Here is a 15,226-nt window from a genome sequence, read left to right on the forward strand (position 1 = left end):
GCGAGTTTGAGATGAGCATGATGGGGGAACTGAACTTTTTCTTAGGTCTGCAAGTTAAGCAAACCTCTAAGGGAACGATGATAAGTCAGCAGAAGTACATTAAAGAGCTTCTGAAGAGATTTGAGATGGAAAGTTCAAAGACCATTGATACTCCTATTGCCACTGCCACTTGTCTGCACATGGATGGACCTGGTTTTCCTGTGAACGAAATCATGTATAGAGGTATCATTGGTTCACTCTTGTATCTCACAACCAGCAGACCTGATATTATGTTCAATGTGGGATTATGTGCTAGATTCCAATCAAGTCCAAATAAATATCATCTGAAAGCTGCCAAGAAGATTCTAAGGTATCTCAAAGAAATACGGGACCTGGTCCTCTACTATCCTTCAAGAAATAATTTTGACTTAATTGGGTATATTGATGTTGATTATGCTGGTTACTTGGTGTATAGAAAGAGAACATCTGGCATGACACATTTTCTAGGGGCATGCTTGATTTCATGGGGTACAAAACAAACAAAACTATGTAGCGTTTTTTACTGCAGAAGCTGAATATGTGGCAGTTGCATCCTGTTGTGCTCAACTACTGTGGATCAAGCAATAACTGGAGGATTTTGGTGTGTTTTATGATTGCGTGCCATTACTGTATGACAACACAAGTGCTCTCAACAAGGCAAAGAATCCGGTCCAACATAAGGTAACAAAACACATTGATGTGCGACATCATTTTCTTAGGGACAATGTTGAAAAGGGTCTCATCTGCATGAAGTTTTGCAAAATAAAGAACCAGGTAGCTGATATATTCACCAAAGCATTGAGCATAGAACACTTTGAAAAGAATCGACTGTCGTTGGGGCTGATAAAACCAAACTAAGCACCAGGTCCCTCAATTCGGCTATGAAAGAATGAACATGTAAAACTGCTAAAAATATATTTTTTTTGGCAATTTCTAACTCATTTATATACCGTTACAGGTAAACATGCATGGTAACTACAGAGCAAACAAGTAGCTAATAATATTTCATTTTAGTAAAAGGATGAGGCTCACATTTACAAAACTCAGTCAGCGAACCTGGTTCCCTTGACTCAGGTTAGTAGTTCAATTTACACTCATGCACGTTTTAAACGGCTATAAAAATTCCATGTCATTAAATGTTTCCGCTTCTCTCTCTCATCCTTTTAAAACCCAAACGTCACACCCGTTACAAACTGACCCGTCTTCCCAGCATGTTGCACCTTTTTGTAACCGGTCCCTCACCCCTTCTAAATAACCCCAAAAGACGTCATTCTCACAAATATCCACATCAAAACCATCAAACTTCTTTTTTCTCTCAAAAACCCTCTCTTTCTCGTGTCCCTACTTCCAAAAATGCATTATGTCTTCTCAGAATCTAGAGGTTTCAAATGTTACCAGTGTCACTCCCACTATGTCTTCATCTCATGAAGCACTGGAGCGTGAGCCTGAGTCACAACCATCACCCAGTCAAAACCCCAACTCAAACCAACAACCACCCATTGTTTCTTCTCTAATCCCATCGAGTTTTGGTTCTCACCGCAATCGTAAAAATCAAATGCCAAAATATTTGTCTCTACAACCTCTCCCACTGCTTCGTCGAAAAAAATAGCATACGACGAAATATTGGACAGAGAAGAGGGACAAAAGGTCTCAAGTCAGTAGGTTGGGGAAGCCTCTGCAGCCTAACAAGATGTTGTTGGCAGTGGTGAAATATCAGAAGTGTCTGCTCCAAGTTTTGATCTGAATGTTGCCTCTCTGACGGGTAAATGGTAATGTTCCTCCTACATCTTCTAATTCTACACTATTGGGTGTGAATGAGAGAGAATCTATAGAGAATATGCTACTTGTTGCTACCGATGGAGGGTTAGTTAGAGAATATGAGTTTGGTGATGTGACCGCTGGGTCTCAAGGGGAAGGAGAAGGAAATGGAGTTGGAGGTGGAGAACTGGTGCCTCTTGAAAATATGGTGCCAGTCAGTACTATAGGGGAAACAACAGAGGGGCCTGCTCTCTCTTCCCAAGAAGAGCACTTTGCTCCTACTTGGGATGAAACCCCATGCTCCTCAAAAGAGCCCCAGGTCAGTACTGACCCTACTCCTTTTCCCCACTTTGATATAGTGCCATTGGATTTTATTATTCCTGAAATGAGACCCTTCCCTGAAGAGGAGAATGATAATAGTGAGGAAGACTATGATGATGTGACTGTAGCAAGTTTCATTGTTTCTAGAAGTGGTAGGATAGTTCCCAAAGAGCCCACTCTTAAGAGATCCACTACTATGCAACAGAAGAAAGAAGCTCTTGAGAGTGCTCTGAAGAGAAACAAGGAAGAAAAGAAAAGAAAGAGGCTGGTGAAAGAGGGAAAGCTAGTGAATGCGGAGGATGTGCCTACAGAAAACATTATGAATGTTGAAGATGAAGGGGTGTATGAGGAACCTGCTTCCTTAATCGTAAATTCTCTAAGAAATTTGTGCCTACAAAGCACAAAAGAGGATAAACCAAAGTGGTGGAGTTTGATAAAGAGAAGAGTGTTGAAGGAGAGGAGTCTGGTGAGAAAGGTAAATCTGAAAAGAAGGAGAAAAGTGTGAAGAAGTCTTTGAAGAGGATGGCCAGTAACAAAGAGAAACCTGGTTCCTCCAAGAAAGCCAAAGTGGATGTGTCGGAGGTTGAGAGAAGAGAAAATCTTAAGAAGCAAAGGGTGCTATGGGGCAGAGCATTTGACGCTTACATTCTTGAAATGTCAGGCATGAGACAACTGTTTGCAATTTGTGAATTTCAGAAGTGGACTCATTTGTTTACCATTCAGAGTCCCAAGGTTTATGAACAAAAATCAATAAAGCCAAATAAAGTGAATGCACAAGCTCGAATTCTTGAAAGGTCCCTAGCAGAGTCGCAAGAGTTGTCACACCCCTTTTTACCCACAAAAGATATATATGGTATGGATTGTGAGTTAAAGAATATTTTTAATTAAAGTGACAAACTTGAGTAGAGAATATTTTACTTAAAGAGTCACCACTTGGAAGGGTGTTCCAAGTCACCTTTTATTTGAATCACTAGTCAAAGGAAAGTTAGACTCTATTTTTATCGGTCTGTAAAAATAAAGTTCGGGTAAGGAATTCTGTTGACCGGGGAGAAGGTGTAAGGCATTCCCCGAGTCTCGTGGTTCTAGCATGGTTGCTTTATTGACTTAAACTTGGCTTGAATTAATTCTGGATAAGTTGCACTTTATTTGGCTTTATGCTTCTCCAATGTCCGCTTTTATTTATTAAAATAAATTAAGAAAAAAAAGATTTGAATAATATTTAAATACCCTAACCGCACTACGCAAGCGATTGCGCGACCGAGATAAATTTTATTAATTTTATCATAATAGCGCTACGCACGCGAATCCGCAGTCATGACAAGAATTATTACTATGTTATTATATTTTGGAAAATTTTAATCCCGAATTGAGGAAATGAATGACTCCATATTACAGTCTGCGTACCAGAAATCCGGATAAGGAATTCTGTTAACCCGGGAGAAGGTGTTAGGCATTCCCGAGTTCCGTGGTTCTAGCACGGTCGCTCAATTGTCATATTTGGCTTATTTATCTGATTTTAATATAATTATGAACCGATGTGCCAATTTTAACTTTTTACCACTTTATTATTATTATTATTATTTTAAAAAAAAGAATTGTGAACATCGTTTAAAACATGTCTTTGGATTACGTCACATGAAATGCACCAGCAATCCGGAACATATTTTTATTCAATGTTTTAGGATTTAGAAAATTAGATTGATTGGTCATTGTCAAACTAAAAAAAAATTTTACAAATTCAAAATGAGTAGTGTATGGCTAAATGAAATGGCTTTGGGGTTATTACTATTGCTAATTTAAAAGATGAGACTAGTGCGGAAAAATTATTTACTTACGTTGCTTAAAACTAGTAAGATGTGGGCTTGTGATGACATTGAAATGAGGCAGCCCAATGTTGGGCTGATGGAGTCAATGGGCTCATGTCCAAGACAAAATCCAAGAGGCCCGTATGCTCTAGGACTTCAAATCTGCAGATGTGGCCTTTTAGAGTCACATTACAGATCTAACCATATCTTGCTATTTGCAATCCATAGCCAACTATTTACAAAAATAAGTTTACAGAGACTATCTTTCTATTCACAGTTTAACTACCTTACTAAAATAAACTTTTTCAAGAAATAAGCAAGATTATTGGGACTTTAAAAATAAATAAAAAAACTAGTAAAAAAAAGTTTAGCTTGGCAACAATATAGGGACAAACATAGCTACATGGGTTCAAAATTTAATATATCCTCCTTTCATACAACCAAACAACTGAGGGCCCAGTGGAATTATATTTAACGCTTTAGAAAAAAAAAAAAGATGTTTGACACAGTTTAATTAACTAACATATAATCATAACATTATCCAACATTCAAGAGCATATAAAATTGAATTACAACAGAAGGATAAAGCTACTAATATTTTTCAACATCATTATCTTTCATTCCAATTTAATTTAGGAGTTTACATGGTCCGAGAATTACCTGGACAACAAAGAGAAGAACAAATATAGCAAAGTCAGCTCTTTCCAAAATCAAGAAGCGGATAACAAAACAATTAAACGGGCAGCAACATAGCAAAAAAATGACAACCAGCAGATTTCAAACCCAAGAAAATGAACCAGAAATACCCAGCAAAACAGTTGAAACCAGCAATTATATAACTCCAGAAGAAGCTTTCAAGACTACTCTATTTTTCTTAAACAAGTTTTGCACTTAAGAATCAACTCACAAAAGCTCACAATATTCAGCTACTAAAGGATGCTTTAGCTACCGATTTTTCTCTCTCTCTTTTTTGTGAGTCGAGAGATCTCCCTTTCCTGCTTTAAAGATGTATGTTTTATATATGAGAAACAACCAGCTATTTCATGATTAAAAATCAGTCTTTTTGACAGATTTTTTACAAAATTATGCACTTAAATTCAAAAGGCAAGACTTTCTAGTTCAATCTCATCCAAAAAAGAGTATTTCAACCAAAATCTGCTCTTCACTATTCAAAGACAGACTTTTGTTAAAAAACTGTCCAAAAGTCTATATGTTCTTACCAAACAATTGACTTGTGAGTTTTGTACTCAAAAAGTCCCTGAAGCAGTAAATAAGCAACCTAACAAGTACCTATACTCTCAAGTATTCCTTCACTAACTCACTTTCATCAATACAAAACTATTCTACTACTTCAACAAGTGCAAAAACAGAAAATTTAGCATTTCAAACTTTAAACACTAATGCTAAAATAATTAATAAGAGACAAAATAAAATCTGAAAAAATAAAAATAAAATAAAAAATCAGCCAAGAAAAAAAATATATGATATTTTACCATTTCACAATTCAAGTGGCCGAAACAATGGTGGTACGCCAAACGAGGGTGTTGTAACGACCCAGCCGGTCGTTTCGAGAGTTATAGCCCTGTTTCCCCCATTTATGCTACTTCTGTGTTCTTCAATTATATTATGATATATCGGGTTAGTTAGTTCGGGCCCGGGAGTGGTTTCGGAGTGAATTGAGACACTTAGTCTCTTTATTAGAAGCTTAAATTGGAAAAGTCAACCGGATGTTGACTTATGTGTAAACGATATCGGATTTGAATTTTGATGGTTTCGTTAGCTCCGTTAGGTAATTTTGGACTTAGGAGCACGTTCGGAATGTGATTTGGAGGTCCGTAGTGGAATTTATCTTGAATTGGCAAAAATTAAAAATTTGACAATTTTGGTCGGCAGTGAAAAATTTGATATCAAGGTCAGAATGAATTTCTGGAAGTTAGAGTAGGTTCGTGGTGTCATTTGTGACGTGTGTGTAAAATTTGAGGTTATTCGAACGTGGTTTGATAGGTTTCGGCGTCGTTTGCGAAATTTGGAAGTTTAGGAGTTCTTAGGCTTGAATCCGAAGATAACTTGGTGTTTTGATATTATTTTGAGTGATTCGAAGGTTTGACTAAGTTTGCATGGGGTTAAATGACTTGTTGGCATGTTTGGTTAAGGTCTCGGGGGGCCTCAGGTGTGTTTCGGATGCTTAACGGTTGAGTTTTGGACTTATGAGATTGCTAAAGACTTCTGATATATGGTAGTTTCGCACCTGCGGTGTGGAGGCCGCAGGTGCGTACTCGCATGTGCGGAGGAAGGAACGTAGAAGTGGGAGTTGAGGAGATAGCCGGGGGTCGCAGGTGCGAGGTTGTTTCCACATCTGCGAGCTCGCAGATGCACCTGAAGCTCCGCAGATGCGAAAAATGAGTTGGAGGGGAGGATCGCAGAAGCGGGCTTTTGTCCGCAGGTGCGCACACGCAGGCGCGACCACTTGCACACAGATGCGGACCCAGCCCTTTTAGTCATTCCTGCACCTGCGATGTAATTTCCGCAGGTGCGGCGTCGTAGATGCAACTGAAGGTCCGCAGGTGCAGAAGAACTGGACAGAAAAGTGAGATTTCGAGGGTTTGATTCCAATTTCAATTTAGGGACTTTGAGACCTCGGTGTGAGGCGATGTTTCGAGGTTTCTTCATTAAGATTGTTTGGGCAAGTGATTCTAACTCGGATTGGACTATATTCCATGAATCTATTGCTATTTTCATCATTTAATTAGAGATTTGAGTTGTAAATTTGGGAAAAAATGGTAGAAATTTCATAAGCTTAAATTTCGAGTTTTGGAAGGTGATTTGAGGTTGGATTCGAGTAATTCTTGTATGGTTGGGCTTGTGAGTGGATGTGTGTTCATATTTTGTGACTTTTGTCGAATTTCGAGACGTGGGCCCGGGGGCCGGTTTGAGTCGATTTCGAATTTTTGGCTATACTTTAGTAGTTTTCTTGTGGAATTAATCCTTTTATCCTTTATTGATTGTGTTTTATTACTTGTGGCTAGATTCGGGACGTTTGGAGGCCGATCTGAGAGGAAAAGGCATCGAAGAGTAGGATTTTGCTCGGATTAAGGTAAGTAACAGTCTTAAATCTTATTTTGAGGGTATGAAACACCGAGAATTTGTATAATGTGATATTTGGAGGTGACGCACATGCTAGGTGACGGGCGTGTGAGCGTGCACCATGAGGGATTGTGAGCACATGGGCTGTAGGAGCCCCTCCGGAGTCTGTACACCCCCAGTGAGCGCATGTACCTTTGATTGTGAGTATTGAGGCTGAGAGCCGAGTGATTGAGCTATTGAGATAGATGAGTGACAGTAGCCCTGTGAGGTTGTACTTGCTCTTATTTTGTTGTTGCACTTCGTTGCTAATTGTTGTTGCTGAGAAACTTTCTGGAGGGCTAATATTGTTGTACCTGAACTCGAAATGTTTTGATTTAAAACACCGAATTGAAAGCATGCCTACTTTTCTTGCCGAAATTACTAAAATGAACTGCAATTGTGTAGCTCGTGACTGCTTCTCAGTTTCTTATTTAATTTTATTACTTATTGAGTTGGAAGTACTCACGTTACTCCCTACACCTTGTGTGCAGATTCAGGTGTGACTGGACGTGGAGGTCATTGAGTTCGTGCGCAATTGATCTTCCGGAGATTTACGAGATAGCTGCCAGTGTTCGCAGACCTTGTGCTCCCTCCTCATTATCTTTCTTTCTCTATATTGATATCTAGACGCATACTATTGTAGACATTGTCTTTTAGATTGAGAGTCTAGTTGCTCATGACTTAGTGACACCCCGATGTCCGGCTATTTTTCCGCACTTATGTTTTATTTGGGTTTTACCCCCATATTTATGAGAAACTCCGATTATTTTTAATGTATTAATTCTTTTCTGTTAAATTTAGAAAGTATTTTGGAAAGGTCGGTTTGCCTAGTACCATGATAGGCGCCATCACGATGGGTTAGGTTTTGGGTCGTGACAAGTTTGGTATCAGAGCCTAGGTTACATAGGTCTCACGAGTCATGAGCAGGTTTAGTAGAGTCTTGCGAATCGGTACAGAGACGTTTGTACTTATCTTCGAGAGGCTGTAGGACCCTTAGGAAACTCCACATTCTTGAATTCTTGTCGTGCGAATCTGTTGATTCTAGTAACTAAACATCTGTTATTTCATTCTCTCACAGATGGTGAGGACTCGTACTACCGATCAGGAGGGCCAGCCACAAATACCACCAACCAGGGCCGCGAGAGGTCGAGCCCGCGGTAGAGGATATGGTAGGGGCAGAGGTGCATCCCGCACAACAGCTGAGGCAGTACCTGCAGATCCACTAGTTGCCCTAGATCAGGACCAGATTCCAGTTGTTGATGCACCGGCTCAGGCACCAACTGTGCCTATTATGATTCCAGGCCTTCAGGAGGCCTTAGCTCAGATTCTGACTGCGTGCACCAGCCTTGCTCAGGCGGTCTCTGTCCGGCTGCAGCAGCCACTTCTCAGGCTGGGGGAGGTTCTCAGACTCCCGCTGCTCGCACACCAGAGCAGGTGGTATAGGGATTCCAGACACCAGGGGCACCACCCGCCCATCCGGTTGCAGCTGCTCAGGACTATGTGGTTCCTGTTATGCCTGAGGATGAGCATCGTAGATTGGAGAGGTTTGGGAGACTCCAGCCTCCATCTTTCATTGGTGCAGAGGGAGAGGATGCACATGGTTTCTTGGACAGGTGTCAGAGGATACTCTGTACAGCAGGTATTCTGGAGACCCGTTGAGTCTCGTTCACTACCTTTCAGTTCTCTGGGGCTGCATTCAGTTGGTGGGAGGCTTACGAGAGGCGTAGGCCGGTCGGTGTAGCACCCCTTACTTGGCAGCAGTTCTCTAGTATCTTTCTGGAGAAGTTCGTGCCTCAGTCTTGCATAGAGGAGCTGCACAAATAGTTTGAGCAACTTTGTTAGGGTGATATGTCTGTGACGCAGTATGAGATGGGATTCTCAAAGTTGGCCCTTATCTGGTTGGTTCCCACAGACAGGGAGAGAATCTTGAGGTTTATATATGGCCTCACTTATCAGTTGCGATTGCTTATGACCAAAGAGAGAGTGTTTGGTGCTATTTTTGATGGAGTTGTCGACATTGCTCGGCAGAATGAGATGGTTCGCGGTCAGTAGAGGGTTGAGAGGGAGGCCAAGAGGCCTCATGGACATGGTGGATTTAGTGGTACTCCTTCTGGGGGTTAGTTCCAGCACGGTAGAGGTCGTCCATTCGGACATGCTTAGATGGCTCGCCCAGTTCACCATGGTACATCATCTGGCCATGGATCTCACAGTTATCAGCAGGGCCGTTCATCTCTTGGTGCCCTTCCAGCGCAAAGTTCTTCTCGTGCTCCATCGGGTCAGGGTTCGTCTATGCCGGGTCCTTCTACTAGTTATCCCGTGCTCGTGGATCCCTTCAGTCCCCAGCACCAGCACCGGGGTGTTTCTATGAGTGTGGAGAGTTTGGTCACATGAGGAGAGAGTGTCCTCGTCTAGTGGGAGGTCCCGCTCCGCAGAGGAGCCAGTCTATGTCATCAGCATCAGTTCCTCCACCACCAGCCCAGTCAGCTAAGGGTGGAGCCCAGTCAACTAGGGGTCGCTCGAGAGGGGGAGGCAGATCAGGGGGTGGCCAGGCCCGTTTCTATGCTCTTCCTGCCAGACCAGATGCTATTGCTTCAGATGATGTGATTACAGGTATTATCTCAGTTTGTCACAGAGATGCCTCTGTATTATTTGACCCTGGTTCCACTTATTCATATGCTTCCTCGTATTTTGCTCATTTTCTGGATATGCCCCGTGAGTCTTTAGTTTTATCTGTTCATGTATCTACTCTTGTGGGCAATACTATTATTGTGGACCGCGTATATCGGTCATGTGTGGTGACTATTGGGGGTCTGGAGACTAGATTGAATCTTTTGCTGCTCAGTATGGTCGATTTTGATGTGATATTGGGTATGGATTGGTTGTCTCCATGTCATGTTATTCTAGACTGTCACGCTAAAACTTTGATGTTGGCGATGCCGGGGCTGTCGAGCGTTGAGTGGAGCAGTTCTATAGGCTATGTTCCCAGTATAGTGATTTCATACTTAAAGGTTCAGCGGATGGTTGAGAAGGGTTGTCTATCCTATTTGGCTTTTGTGAGGGATGCTAGTGCAGAGACTCCTGTCATTGATTATGTTCCGGTGGTATGTGACTTTCCGGATGTGTTTCCTGCAGACCTGCCGGACATGCCGCCTGACAGGGATATTGACTTTGGTATTGATTTGGTACCGGGCACTCAGCCCATTTCTATTCCATTGTATCGTATGGCACCGACAGAATTGAGTGAGTTGAAGGGACAGCTTCAGGAACTCCTTGATAAGGGGTTTATTCGACCTAGTATGTCACCTTGGGGTGCACCGGTCCTATTTGTGAAGAAGAAGGATGGTTCCATGATGATGTGCATTGATTACAGGCAGTTAAACAAGGTCACGGTCAAGAACAAGTACCCTTTGTCACGTATTGATGACCTATTTGACCAGCTTCAGGGGGCGAGGGTGTTCTCCAAGATTGATGTGAGGTCAGGGTATCACCACCTGAAGATTCAGATATTCTTAAGACATCTTTCTGGACCCGATATGGCCATTATGAGTTCTTAGTAATGTCTTTTTGGCTGACTAATGCCCCAGCAATGTTCATGCATTTGATGAACAGTGTATTCCAGCCCTATTTAGACTCATTCGTTATTGTATTCATTGATGACACTCTGGTGTACTCTCGTATCCAGGAGGAGCATGCTCAGCATTTGAGGATTGTGTTACAGAGATCGAGGGAGGAGAAGCTCTATGCAAAGTTCTCCAAGTGTGAGTTTTGACTCAGTTCAGTAGCATTCTTGAGGAACGTGGTGTCCAGTGAGGGTATTCAGGTGGATCCAAAGAATATAGAGGCGGTGCAGATTTGGCCTAGACCATCCTCAGCAACGGAGATTAGAAGCTTTCTTGGTTTGGCGGGCTATTCCCGTCGCTTTGTGGAGGAATTTTCATCTATTGCATCGCTCTTGACCAAATTGACCCAAAAGGGTGCTCCATTCAGGTAGTCGGATGAGTGTGAGGAGAGCTTTCAGAAGCTCAAGACTACCTTGACCACATCTCCAGTGTTGATTCTGTCATCAGCTTTAGGTTCTTACACCGTGTATTTTGATGCCTCGAGGATAGGTATTGGATGTGTTCTGGTACAGGAGGGTAGGGTGATTTCCTATGCCTCACGCTAGTTGAAGACTCATAAAAAGAACTATCATGCCCATGATCTTGAGCTAGCAACTATTGTTCACGCCCTAAAGATTTGGTGGTACTATCTGTACGGGGTTCATTGTGAGATCTACACTGATCACCGGAGTTTGCAGCATCTGTTAAAGCAGAAGGATCTTAATTTGCGCCAACGGAGATGGTTGGAGCTTCTCAAGGACTGTGACATCATTATTTTGTATCATCCGGGGAAGGCCAATATGGTGGCCGATGCTTTGAGCCGTTGGGTGGAGAGTTTGGTGAGTTTAGCATATCTTCCAGCAGTAGAGAGACCTTTGGCATTGGACATTCGGTCCTTAGGTGTCTATCTTGTGAGATTGGATATTTCAGAGTCGAGTCGGGTATTGGCTTATGTGGTCTCCAGGTCTTCTCTTTATGACCGTATTAGGGAACGTCAGTATGATGACCCCCACCTGCTCGTTCTTCAGGATAGGGTTCAGCGAGGTGATGCTAGGGATATGACTATTGGTGATGACGGCGTGTTGAGAATGCAAAGCCGGATATGTGTGCCTAATGTATATGGGCTCCGAGAGTTGATTCTTGAGGAGGCCCACAGCTCGCGGTATTCCATCCATCCGGGTGCCACAAAGATGTACCAGGATTTGAGACAGCACTATTGGTGGAGGCGGATGAAGAAGGATATAGTTGGGTTTGTGGCTCGGTGTCTCAACTGTCAACAGGTTAAGTATGAACATCAGAGACTGGGTGGCTTGCTTCAGAAATTAGAGATCCCAGAGTGGAAGTGGGAGCGGAACACCATGGACTTCGTAGTTAGGCTCCCACGGACTTCGAGAAAGTTCGATGCTATTTGGGTTATTGTGGATCGGCTGACCAAGTCTGCGCACTTCATTCCAGTTGGCACTACTTACTCTTCAGAGCGGTTGGCTGAGATTTACATCCGAGAGATTGTTCGCTTGCATGGTGTCCCACTTTCCATCATTTAAAATAGGGGCACTCAGTTTATATCGCAATTTTGGAGGGTTGTGCAGTGAGAGTTGGGTACTGAGGTTGAGTTGAGCACAACCTTTCACCCTCAGACGGATGGACAATCCGAGCGCACTATCCAGATATTGGAGGACATGTTATGCTCTTGTGTCATTGACTTTGGGGGTTCATGGGACCAGTTTCTGCCACTCGCAGAGTTTGCATATAACAACAGTTATCAGTCGAGCATTCAGAAGGCTCCGTATGAGGCTTTATATGAGAGGAGCTGTAGATCTCCAGTAGGATAGTTCGAGCTGGGTAAAGCTAGACTCTTGGGTACAGACTTGGTCCAGGATGCATTAGATAAGGAAAAATCGATTCAGGAGCGGCTTCGCATGGCACAGTCTAGGCAGAAGAGTTATCCGGACAAGAAGGTCTGTGATGTGTCTTTCATGGTTGGGGAGAAGGTGTTGCTGAAGGTATCACCCATGAAGGGTGTTATGAGGTTTGGGAAGAGGGGCAAGTTGAGCCCCCGGTTCATTGGGCCTTTTGAGGTGCTTTAGAGGATTAGAGAGGTGGCTTACAAGTTTGCCTTGCCACCCTGCTTGTCGAGTGTGCATCTAGTGTTTCATGTTTCTATGCTCCGGAAGTATATTGGAGATCCGTCCCATATTTTGGATTTCAGCACGGTTCAGTTAGATGGTGATATGACTTATGATGTGGAGCCGGTGGCCATTTTGGATTGGCAGGTTCGGAAGTTGAGGTTAGAGGATATAGCTTCAGTGAAGGTGCGGTGGAGAGGTCAGCCTGTGGAGGAGGCCACCTGGGAGACCTAGCAGGAGATGCGGATCAGATATCCACACCTATTCGAGACTCCAGGTATGTTTCTAGACTCGTTCGAGGACAAACGTTTGTTTAAGAGGGGGAGAATGTAACGACCCGGCCAGTCATTTCGAGAGTTATAGCCTCGTTTTCCCCATTTATGATTCTTCTGTGTTCTTCAGTTATATTGTGATATATCGGGTTACTTGGTTCGGGTCCAGAATGGTTTCGGAGTGAATTGAGACACTTAATCTCTTCATTAGAAGCTTAAGCTGGAAAAGTCAACTGGATGTTGACTTATGTGTAAATTATCTCAGATTTGAATTTTGATGGTTCTATTAGCTCCGTTATGTAATTTTGGACTTAGGAGTGCGTTCGGAATGTGATTTGGAGGTCCGTAGTGGAATTTGACTTAAATTGGTGAAAATTAAAAATTTGGCGATTTTGGTCGGCAGTGAAAAATTTGATATCGGGGTCGGAATGAATTTCTGGAAGTTGGAGTAGGTTCGTGGTGTCATTTGTGATGTGTGTAAAATTTGAGGTCATTCGGACGTGGTTTGATAGGTTTCGGCATCGTTTGCGGAATTTGGAAGTTTAGGAGTTCATATGCTTGAATCCGGGGGTAATTTGGTGTTTTGATGTTATTTTGAGTGATTCAAAGGTTCGACTAAGTTCGCATGGGGTTATATGACTTGTTTTGAGTGATTCGAAGGTTCTGATATCTGGCAGTTTCACACCTGCGGTGGGGAGGCCGCAGGTGTGTACTCGCACGTGCGGAGGAAGGAGCGTATAAGCGGGAGTTGAGGAGATGGCCGGGGATCGCAGGTGCGAGGGTGTTTCTGCATCTGCGAGCCCGCAGATGCGCCTGAATCTCCGCAGATGCGGAAAATGAGTTGGAGTGGAGGATCACAGAAGCAGACTTTTGTCCGCAGGTGCGCACACGCAGGCGCGACCACTTACACTCAGATCCGGCCCAGCCCTTTTAGTCATTCCCGCACCTGCGATGGAATTTCCGCAGGTGCGGCATCGCAGATGCGACTGAAGGTCCGCAGGTGCGGAAGAACTGGACAGAAAAGTGGGATTTCGAGGTTTCTTCATGAAGATTATTGGGGTAAGTGATTCTAACTCGGATTAGACTATATTCCATGAATCTATTACTATTTTCATCATCTAATTAGAGATTTGAGTTGTAAATTTGGGAGAAAATGGTAGAAACTTCATAGGCTTAAATTTCGAGTTTTGGAAGGTGATTTGAGGTTGGATTCGAGTAATTCTTGTATGGTTGGGCTCATGAGTGGATGGGTGTTCATATTTTGTGACTTTTGTTGGATTTCGAGACGTGGACCCGGGGGCCGGTTTGAGCCGATTTCGGATTTTGGGATATATTTTAGTAATTTTCTTGTGGAATTGATCCTTTTAGCCTTTATTGATTGTGTTGTATTACTTGTGTCTAGATTTGGGATGTTTGGAGGCTGATCTGAGAGGCAAAGACATCGGGGAGTTGGATTTTGCTCGGATTGAGGTAAGTAACAGTCTTAAATATGGTTTTGAGGGTATGAAACCTCGAGAATTTGTATAATGTGATATTTGGAGGTAACGCACATGCTAGGTGACGGGTTTGTGAGCGTGCACCATGAGGGATTGTGACTTGGTCCATCCCGTGAGACTGTAAAGTCGAATAGCCATTGTTATTACTTGATTTTCCTTGTCTTAGAGCAATTGACTGCCTTTTGTGTTAGAAACCATGCTTAGGCCATATGATATCACTATTGGGACCCGCATCAGTCGTATACTTGTTGAACTGACTGCTAATTGTTGTCTTGTACTCAGTCAAAGTCTTATTGTGTGTTATATCTATGTTTTCTCTCATGTTTTGTTGATACTTGTTGTAATACCTGTTGGGGCTGATTATTATGATATTCTATGAGCCTGAGGGGCTGGAGAGGTTAGTGACTGAGGTAGGGCTTGAGTACCGGGTTCAGAGCTATGTGAGATATATTGGATCGAGTTGCACGCCGTAACAATATTGGATCGGGTTGCACGCTGCAACAAGCCTTCGGGCCATATATCGGATCGGGATGCATGCCGCAACAATATATGGATCAGGCTGCACACCGCAACAGTATTGGGTCGGGCTGCACGCCGCAGCAATATATAGTGCTTGGGTTGTAGGAGCCCCTCCGAAGTTTGTACACCCCCAGTGAGCGCAGGTACCTTTGATTATGAGTATTGAGGCTGAGAGCTGAGTGATTGAGC

This window comes from Nicotiana tabacum, chromosome 9 (genome assembly GCF_000715075.1).
Source record: "Nicotiana tabacum cultivar K326 chromosome 9, ASM71507v2, whole genome shotgun sequence".
Classification (NCBI taxonomy): Eukaryota; Viridiplantae; Streptophyta; class Magnoliopsida; order Solanales; family Solanaceae; genus Nicotiana; species Nicotiana tabacum.